The following is a 10567-nucleotide window of genomic DNA, read 5'->3' as shown; positions in this document are numbered from 1 at the left end:
GTTCGATCAAACATGTCGCCATCATCAGGTGAACTGACGGACTGAGCTCCTGTGAACGTGCTGGCACGGAGATCCGTACGCTATGTTTGATCGCCAAAATATTGTGCCCGTTGGACACTATAGACCGGCAATACACTTGTGGATATTTTGATTATTAAATACACCGGGAGAAACTCAAGAATCACATCATTATATCTGAATCAGAAAGCCTCAGTTAAAATGAGAGGAGAAAGTACAAACTGGATCAGACTAGGAAAAAGAGTAAGACAAGGAAGCTGTCCATCACCTACTCTTTTCAACCTCTACTTGGAAAACATGACTGACCAACGCTAATTAGATGACAAAGGAGTAGAAATTCGAGGAAGAAGAGTACGGTCTTTAAGTTTGCTGATGACATGGTCCTTCTAGCCACAGGGGGAAAAAGAATTACAGGATTTAGTGGACACCATTGAAGCTAACGGAAAAAAATTATGGCACTAGGGGGAAATTAAGAAAAAAAAAATTATGGCACTAGGGGGAAATTAAGAAAAAAAATATGCAGAATGGAGAAATATTAGAACAGGTGCAAAATTTTAAGTATCTCTGAAGGTGGGTAGACACTAACGAAGTGCAGCACAGAAATTAAAACAAGGATAGCAATGGCAAAAGAGGTATTTTATAAGAACAGGATAACTTTCTGCAGCAGTCTGGACAGAGAAGTGAGGAAAAGACTCAAAATGTTTTGTGTGGAGTGTTCTTCTGTATGGCACTGAAACGTGGACTTTGAGGAAGAAAGACAGAGAAAGGCTGGAGGCTTTTGAGACGTGGACATGGCGAACGATGGAAAGAATAAGTTCGATGGACAGAGTAAAAAAATGACGAGTTACTGAGAAGAGTGGGAAAGAGAAACAAGTTACTAGATGTAATAAAAAGAAGAAAAAGAAATTGGATTGGGCATATATTAAGAAAGAATGATGGACTGATAAAAACAGTTTTTGAAGGTTGTGTAGAAGAGAAAAGGGAGTGAGGAAGGAAGAGATTTCAGATACTTGATGATACGATGGACAGTACAACATACAGCAGCCTGAAGAGAGGCAAAGGACCTGCTAATATAGCAGAAAATTGATGACGAACATCAGACACTATTATGGAATGCGGGCTTTATTCCTTTACGAGTCATTCTCCCTTCCACAACAATGGGCACAAAGGTGGAAAAAAAGCCACTCCTGCGAGACTTGTTAGCTCCCTTCAATGGCTTCTTCGAAGCACTGGTCACAAGTCAGCTGCGAGGTGTATCCCAATTTCAGTGGAATTAACTTCCCCGTCGGAGTTGTCTTAACAAGATATGAGGCTAAACACAGTGCTTCCTGTTGCACTGCTTGACTTCACAGAAAACCACGTTGCGGTACGGTGTTAACTTTGGGTTGCCAAATGTACGTTTTCAGTTGGAAAGATACAGAATTTTCCCGTTTTGTTCCGGGTATGGTGCAAACCTTTAACCGTACACCAAATGTTCCAATTTTGAGCATGGGGCATAATGACTTACATTGTTTGATCTTCCAGTACCAAATTTTACGATGCAGATTATGTTTTACATGCTAGAGCACACATCTGATGGCACTTGAGACAGTGTGAGATGGATGAGATGTCAGATGCAGAAGTGCATTGTGTGCAGTCTATTAACATAGAATCAATGAGGCCTGCCTAGTTCTGCTCAGCTGAAGGCAGTCGACTTTGGTCTGCTCAGGTTTTGTGTCTGTCGCTGTCAACATCAGTGGTCCAACACTGTGCTGCTTTCTGAATATGTCCAAGGCAACATGCAAGGCCGCCTACAATAAATCACATTTTAAAGCAGATATCAACTGTTGACAATATGGCGGGTATCGTGGTGGAAAACAAACCAGTGTGCTTGTGTTTTCGTAACATGTGTGTAACATTGTATACATGACATTCAAGAGATTATTAGCTAAAGCATTTGTTACTACCTGTTATTTCTGCTATAAGCTGTGATGCTGTCAAGTGCTACACTAGTATTTATTTTCTAGATTCTCTAGTAAGTTCGTCATAATTTAAAGTGTAAACTGTTCTTGGGATGGGTCGTAGCTGTTGTGTACCAGGATGTAAATCCAATTACGGCAAAACATACGATACTTCAACATTTAAGTTTCATAAAGAAACAGCACTGAGGAAGAAATGGATGAAACGAATTCATAGAGACAATTTTGATGCTATTTTGTCTAAAACTGACACGGTGAGACCATGGCTGTGTACAATTAATGTAGGTTAATTCTTACAAAGAAGAAGACAGCAAAGCAACCTAGCTGGGAAGTTAGCAGACATTTACATTAATCATTTAGAACACACATTTTCCAAAACTAACACTCACATCAACAGTAAAATCATCTACTATAAAAGGTATGTAGATGATACAATTATTCTTTTTGATGGCACTAATGAAGAAATTCACACATTAGCAACCAAGCTGAGCAGCATGCACAATAACATCAAATTCACTGTTGAACATGAATCCAACAACAACATCAATTTCTTAGATTTAAAAATTTCCAGCAAAAACCAGAAACACCACTTTGAAATTTACAGAAAGCAAACAGCCACAGATGTGTGCATCAAAAGCTCATCTTGGCATCCAAACCAACATAAGATGGCATACTTCAGGTTCACGCTTAATCGCCTGCAAAAATTTCCACTGGAACCAGTTGAACAACATAAAGAAACCAATATCATCAAAGCCATACCTCAAAACAATGGATATAACCCACACATGATTGATAAATTATCACAAAAAACCCAAAAAACAGCAAACAACAAAGCCCCGCACCAGACACCTACGCAGTCAACGCAAAAGTCTGCAGAAAGCAACAGAAAATGTCTCACTTCCTTTTCTAGGGAGCATATCCCATAAAATAAGTAATCTTTTCAAAAACATATACATAAATATAAGCTTCCACACAAACCACACAAACTTTAGCACCTAACTATTCATAACGAAGAATAACAACCCCTCGTACAAAAGATCAGGTATTTATAAACTCAGATGGCAAAATTGCCCCTCCTTCTATATTGGACAGACTGGGAGAAACTTTGAGATTCGATTCAAAGAACATTTAGATGCCATGCGTCTGAGAAATCCTTCAAAATCTGCATTTGCAATGCACACAACTCTCAGTAAACATGGAGTAAAAAAAAAAAAATAATTGAAGACCACATCCAAATATTGCATCATGTTGAGAAAGGTAGCATCATGAATCTGCTTGAAGAGATAGAAATATATACACATAAAAGCAAATCACCACATCATATTCTCAATTAGCAGACAGAGCTAGCCAATGCAACCTTTCTGCAAAACTTTACTCACTCATTATCCAGTTTAGAACATAAATAAACACTACTCCTTTTAACAACAACATGCAATCCATAATCCAAATAAAGTATTACATCATAATATAGCTGCCTGCTCACTCACACATTACTGCAACTGTAAAACTGATTTTAAAATAAAAGTGGTGTGCCATACTACATTAACATAATTACTATGATCACATAATTTATGTATCTCATGTGTATGTTGTCACCAGTTTATTGCATTGTATTTATACAATACCAAATAAGTAACATTCATACAACTGGCCACCAATTTTCCCAATTTATTGTAATTAATGCTCACTGAATACGGTATGCTCAAAATGTAACGTTTATTCTTCGTAATATAAATACTTTTAATGCTACCTTGATTCCTCAGGGGAAAAAAAAACTCTACTGCAACTATACTGGATTCAAAATTTCAGTGCACCATAGATGTTATATATTTGTTACAGTCATATTATTCATTTTATCTCACCTCTCTGTTGCTCCTTGTATATAACACAGTATTTACATAATACCACGTAAGTAGCATTCACACAAGCTGGTTACTACATCTGTCAACTTTATGTGTAATATTACGAGGGTCGGTCAAAAAGTAATGCCACCCATTTTTTTTCTACTTAAAAAAATTAAGTTAAGTGAAAAATTTGAATTTGGCGCCATTCCTCAAACCTTTTTCTGCAATCCACTGCAGTAGTAACTTTCTGTGTCAACAGGTGGCAGCACAGCAGAAGTTTGTAAGATGGCCGACATCGAGGTTCGTTTGAGACAGCGTTGTGTGATTGAATTCTTGAATGCAGAAGGTGAAACGCCCATACGCATTCATGAAAGACTGAAGAAGGTGTATGGTGTTGTGACAGTGGATGTCAGCACTGTTAGACGATGGGTTTGTCGTTGTAAGGAAGCTGAAGGGCAAACACCGTTGACTGACGAAAAGCGGAGCGGCAGGCCGGTGAGTGCAGTGACTCCACACAACATTCAGCAAGTTGATGACATCATTCGTGGTGACCGTCGGGTGACTGCAGATGAAGTGTGTCGCATTATTTCTCTTAGTAAAGGCAGTGTGATCACGATTATTAAACAATTGGGGTACTCAAAAGTTTCTGCACGGTGGGTTCCAAGAATGTTAACCGATCAGAATAAAGAGGCAAGGAAAACAATAGCCTCCCAACACTTGCAGCGCTTCGGTTTGGAGGGAGATGAGTTTCTGAAAAAAATTGTGACCGGGGACGAAACATGGCTGCATTTTTTTGAACCCGAATCAAAGAGGCAGTCAATGGAGTGGCGTCACACAAGCTCGCCGAAGAAGAAAAAATTCAAAACTGTGCGATCGGCAGGGAAAGTTATGGCAACAGTTTTCTGGGATACAGAGGGTATGATTCTGGTTGATTTTTTGGAGCAGGGATGCACAATAAATTCTGTTCAATACGTCACAACCCTCAAAAAACTTAAAGCACGTCTTCAGCGAGTTCGCCCAACAAAATCAATGGCAGATGTTCTTCTTTTGCATGACAATGCAAGACCACACACCAGTCATCACACCTCTGACGAGATTGTCAAAATTGGATGGGAAGTTTTGCCTCATCCCCCATACAGCCCTGACCTGGCACCATCAGACTTCCATCTGTTCGGGCCACTAAAAGAAGCTCATCGTGGGATTCATTTTGAAGATGAGGAGGCCGTCAAAACATCCGTGCGTCAATGGCTTAGGAAGCAGAGCTGTGATTTTTACCGTGCTGGGATACATGCCCTTGTTCAAAGATGGACCAAAACTGTAGAGATGGGCGGAGATTACATTGAAAAATGTTCCTCAATGTTGTGGTTTTCAACCTATGTAATTGCATTTAAATTTCCTGACAATTAAACGTAGGAAAAAAAAAAATAGGAGGCATTACTTTTTGACTGACCCTCGTATATACTCATAATGTAAGCTTTATATTTGTGTTTTAATTTTCATTATGTTATGTCATTCTTTAAAAACAGTCATACTGTGAAATCAAAGCAATCTGTATATTGCAATGTCTCAGAGAGAACGTCTCTTACGCTGCTGTATTTGTAAATCTGCAATCTTTATGGTAACTTCACATGTGGCAAATTCTTTTTGGCGTGTGCGCGCGTGTGCAGAAGCCATGCAAGGCACCTCAGCAGCCGCCTGCGGGGCCGCCACAGCAGAGATGCAAACAGTGCCAATGGGAGTAGGCAAAGACACAGGATGCCTTCCGACGGTCGCGCGCACGCTGCGTGTGTTGCCTCATGGACGGCACCCTGCTGCAGCTGCCACCCGACATCCGCTGTCTGCTGGAGAGACCTCTTCACCGAGAAGCCCGCCTCCACCGTGGGGTTCATCCATGACCTCCTACTGCCACACTCCGAGCCTGTCGCTTTCGAGCACCAATGGGGGTGGTCACCAGTGACGAGGTTGCGGCTGCCTCGCTGCCCAGAGGCTCGCAGCACCTACCTTCTGGCGAGAGCCCTTCCCGAGTGCCTCCTTCGTGCGCGCACGTCCCTCCTCCCCGAAACGGATGCACCAACATCCCCCGCTGACTTTCGCTCAGTGTTGGTGCAAACCTCTCACACTGTTCTCGCCTTGGGCCTGTTGCGTGTGCGTGCTGTGGATGAATGTCGGCGGGCATTCATCCCTCGGGATGGGATGTCGGAGATCACCTTCCTCTTCTCCTGCCACTCTGTCTTTGTCGCATCAATCGACATTTCTAAAGCGTTCGACTCGGTGGATCATGTCGCCCTCCACCCTGTGCTAAGGATGGTCTACCGGATGGCTGCAACATCAACGCCTGGAAGTGTTTCACCCTTGCCTTGGTCGCATCTGGCCAGGAGAAGAAGGTGAAGATGAACAGCAACATCACCTTCGAGGCTGGCGACACTATCGTGTTGGCCCTACAATTGGGTGAGACCTTCCGGTACCTAGGGCTGCAGTTCTCCACCTCGGGTCACTGCATCTTCAACCCTAGAGGCCACTGTAGGAACCGATGGCTGTCATCTCCCGAGCTCCACTCGAGCAGCAACAGCGCCTCTACGCCCTCATCACTGTGCTGCTGCCTGGCCTGTAACACGGGCTGGCCCTTAGCCACACCCGCGTGGGTGGATGTCACCATCAGAGCTGCCGTTAAGAGACGGTTCCACGTTCCGGCGGACATTCCCCTGGGCTACTTCCACACTCCTGTTGCCCGGGGTGGGGGGTGGGGCCCCTCGGCATTCCATCTTGCCGCTGACGTTACGGGAGATGGGGTCACCTAAGGACGGTGCAGGACCGGATGAGGTGCAAGAAGAGATCGTGGTGCTGGAGCGGCACCTGATGTGGGAGGGTCACCTTCCTCATAACGTCGAGGCAGGTCAGAGAAATGTGAGCTGTGCGCCTACACACTGTCATTGATGCAGCTGCGCTCCTTTCGTCCGCCGCCGTCCAAGGGCAACGTCAGTGGGTCACCGACACCAGCTGGCTGCTTTCTGGGTGGGACTATATCAGGCACGGCGCAGTCGGGGGCGAAAGGTGGACACCAGATGTCGCACGGGATGCCGAGCCATCGAAACTGCCAACCACGTCCTTCAGGCTTGCTACCGAATGCACGGATCCCAGATCAAGCCGCACGATGCCACTGTCAAGTATATCGCTCGCAGGCTCATGCAGAGGGTTTTCGACGTCTCTGTGGAGCCCCACCTTCGTACACCCGAATGACTATGCAAATCTGACGTGGTGGCGGCAAAAGACGGCATCACCCGTGCGATCGACGCCCAGGTAGTCGGTGACAGTCTCCAGCTCGACTGGTGTCACATCCAGAAAGCGACCTACTATGACACGCCGTCCATCTGGCGTGCTGTCTCCGGCTTGCAACGGGACGTCCAGGAGGTGACGGTGTCCACCGCAACTTTGAACTGGCAGGGGGCCCGGCATCCCACGTCAGTGCAGGACCTCCTCGACTTGGGGTTCCAACCCCGAGAGTTCGTGGTCTTGAGCACCCTTGTACTGCAGAGTTAGTGCCTCAGTTACAGGAGTTTTGAACATATGACGACTCAAAGGCTGATGCCAAGTGTCTGCGTCGGGTAGCAGTGCTGGATATGTGATTCCCTGACACGTGTGTCCTGTCACAGGAGGAATACCTGTCTTTGTACCTTGTCTTTCTCTTCTTCTTTAAGCTTCCTTGTCTCTTCCTTTCACACAGTATATACATTTTGGTGTTTCGCCTGATGTAAGTCCCCACTTCGGTGGAGGTCACAGTGTGGCAATTGACACCATTGTACCAATTTATATGTATTTCTATTATTCTGATGGAATAAAGATGGCTTTAAATACCATTGACAATGTTATAATTTTTGTCAGGGTTCTCAAACAAGCACTGAAAGCTGGTAGTGATTTTGATGATGATATAGCCCCTAAAATAGAATTTGTTTTGGAGCCATTACAACTTGCGATAACAAAGCAAATTAGATATTCTCCTGAGCTTTTGATATGGGCAGTAACCATCTGCATTTCATTTCCTGGGGCCTCCCATCAGCTGAGAAAAACAAATGTTCTAACATTACCTCATCCTGCCCACTTAAGGCAATTTCTATGGAAAATGGGTCCAAGTAAACCTCGTACGGGTCCATTACAGATAGTTTTGTTGAGGGGAAAAAAATAAATTCCTGCATGAAAATGACAAGGTAATTTCAGTGACACTAGATGACGTTTATGTTAACTCAATACTCTCTTATAAGGCAGGAAAGATACTTGGTGGTGCTGAGAATGCTCCAGATAATACAAGACCAGGAACAATGCAGGCCTTCATGGCATCATCTTTACATTCTGATTATAAAGAAGAAATGACACTCTTTCCTGTAAAAGATGTTCATTCTGATATATTACTGAAAATGACAATTGACATATTGAAGATAATGCATGAGCTTGGATATGATGAAATATGTCTGGTAACAGAGAATCATAGCACCAGTAGGAAAATGTATGTGCTTATGTGTGGTGGCTTTACAGCCATGTATTACAAATCCAACTGCTCCAACCAAATCTCTCTTCTGTTTGACAGTGTGCACTTGCTAAAGTGTATCAGAAATAACAGGCTGGATGGAAAAATGAATCATTCATAATGCCAAATATTGAGGACACATTTGCTTTCATTAATGCCTTTCTACACATTGATGAAGGGAATCCTGCATGTGAATATAATATCAGTGAAGAAAAATTTTCAGATTTGAGGAACCTGATTCATTCTGAGAAAAATGAATTGTTGAAATTTTCCTCAAAGCTACTGAGAAAGGCATGATATCCAACTTCTATTGCAAGACACAGTGTTTCCCTTGCACTCAGTGTTTGTGATTCTAAAAATGTGGCAGCACTAGAAATTTTGGAAAGTCAGAGGATTGAGATTTCTGATGGCACTATTCAGTTTTAAAAGCATTCATTAAATGGTGGACAGTTTCTAATGTGCAGCATCCCATGAAAGATAAATACACATCAGATACTAATGCTAGCCCAAACACTGGACCCACTGACTTCACACTTCTGTTTCTCGGAAATTTGAAAAGATATGTTGATATCTGGCATGCATTTCATACTCACAGAAAACCAACCAATCAAACATATATTGCTTTCTCCCGTACACTTGCAACAACAGTTCAATTATGCAGATATATTTCTATACAATTGGTCCTACATTCTTACGGGAAAAATTGGGTGCTGATGACCATGCTGTTTAGCGCCTGAAAACCTCAAACCCCACACACAGGAAAATTACTCACTGATGCTTTAGAAGCAAGATTTGGAGCTTAGCAGTGGCTGCACACGTAATGTTTCAGTCGAGCAAATCTTGGAATCTGAGAGGAAGCTCAAAGTAATAAATCTACTGAAGCTCAGATCTAAGAAACATGGTTAATATAGTTTTAATGATTTTGCAGCAATAGTAAACTACAGCACAAAACACCAAACATATGACAATTTAGATAAATTAGAACTTGCTCTAGAGCAACTACCAAACATTCCCGTGATGGATGAAGATTTGAAAGTCTTGGTTGGTATTGCTAGCTGCACTAGCAAAACAGTACTTGAAAAGCTGAGAAAAGGTGGGAAATGTTCAGACTGTGAAGAAATGTTACAGACAGAGGATGAAATTTTGTTGCAGTATGAAACCAAAGAACTCCTTTCCTATTTCAACCAACTGAATTGTGGGAGATTGAAATATGCTTCTTCTATTATGATTTCCTTATCTCGTAATATATATATAAACGTTTTCAAGTTCTGGTTAGTAGCACATATGAATCAGAATTTCTCAGACATGAAAATCGAAGAGATTCAGTACTCGCCTTAGGAACTGAATTGTGTGAAAATGCCATTAGTAACCTCAGTGATGTGTGCAAATGTCCTATTCCTTTAAAGACAATGAGCTGTGAAAATGAGCTTAAAATCGCCGCACATGAAAATTTCCCTGCTTGTTTCCAAGACCTCCAGAAATGTTGACACAGCCAAGGGGACTACTTCAACATGAGCTGGGATCATTGCCTGGTAAGCCGAATTTTCTATTAAAAAAAAAAAAAAAAAAAAAAAATGGTCTGGAACTTTCCTGACAAAGGGAATATAATGCCCAAAGAACACATAAAACCTGCCATTAAAAATTCACCATTTAACCAAAGCAATGTGTAACATCTGCCTTTAAAAATTCACCATAAAAACAAGAGAGAGAGACCAGGAAGTCACTGACTGTTTAATAAGAGTCTGAAAACCTTGCTTGATCAAGTCTTTCACACTATACCTGAATTTTTGTTCCACATGTGTGGCAAGAAATATGAAATTGACTGTAGAAACAACTTTTGTAAAAGCAATAAACAGTAATTGCTTTCCTTCTCAAGCTGAAACATACAAAATCAAAAGAACCCAAAAGGAAGCTGTTGCGTTGGCAGAAGAGCCAACACCGTGTTACTAGTAAAGGCCGAAATGCACGCGTTTCAGCTCACGCAGGCTGGCGTGAGGAGGGAAGGACTATACTGACGTGAGGTCTGGAACATGACAAGGAATTAGAATTCAGAAAGCGGACGGAATTAGTTTGATACTTAACTTTAATCCGTTAATGATGAACGTCACTCTTGATGGTACATGATTCACAATATTATCTGTTCAGAACACATTCATAGTAACTGAATATGGTACCTTGCTAGGTCGTAGCAAATGACGGTAGCTGAAGGCTATGCTAACCTGTCGTCT

Source organism: Schistocerca gregaria, chromosome 10 (genome assembly GCF_023897955.1).
Source record: "Schistocerca gregaria isolate iqSchGreg1 chromosome 10, iqSchGreg1.2, whole genome shotgun sequence".
Taxonomy (NCBI): Eukaryota; Metazoa; Arthropoda; class Insecta; order Orthoptera; family Acrididae; genus Schistocerca; species Schistocerca gregaria.
Note: the sequence above shows the minus strand (reverse complement) of the source record.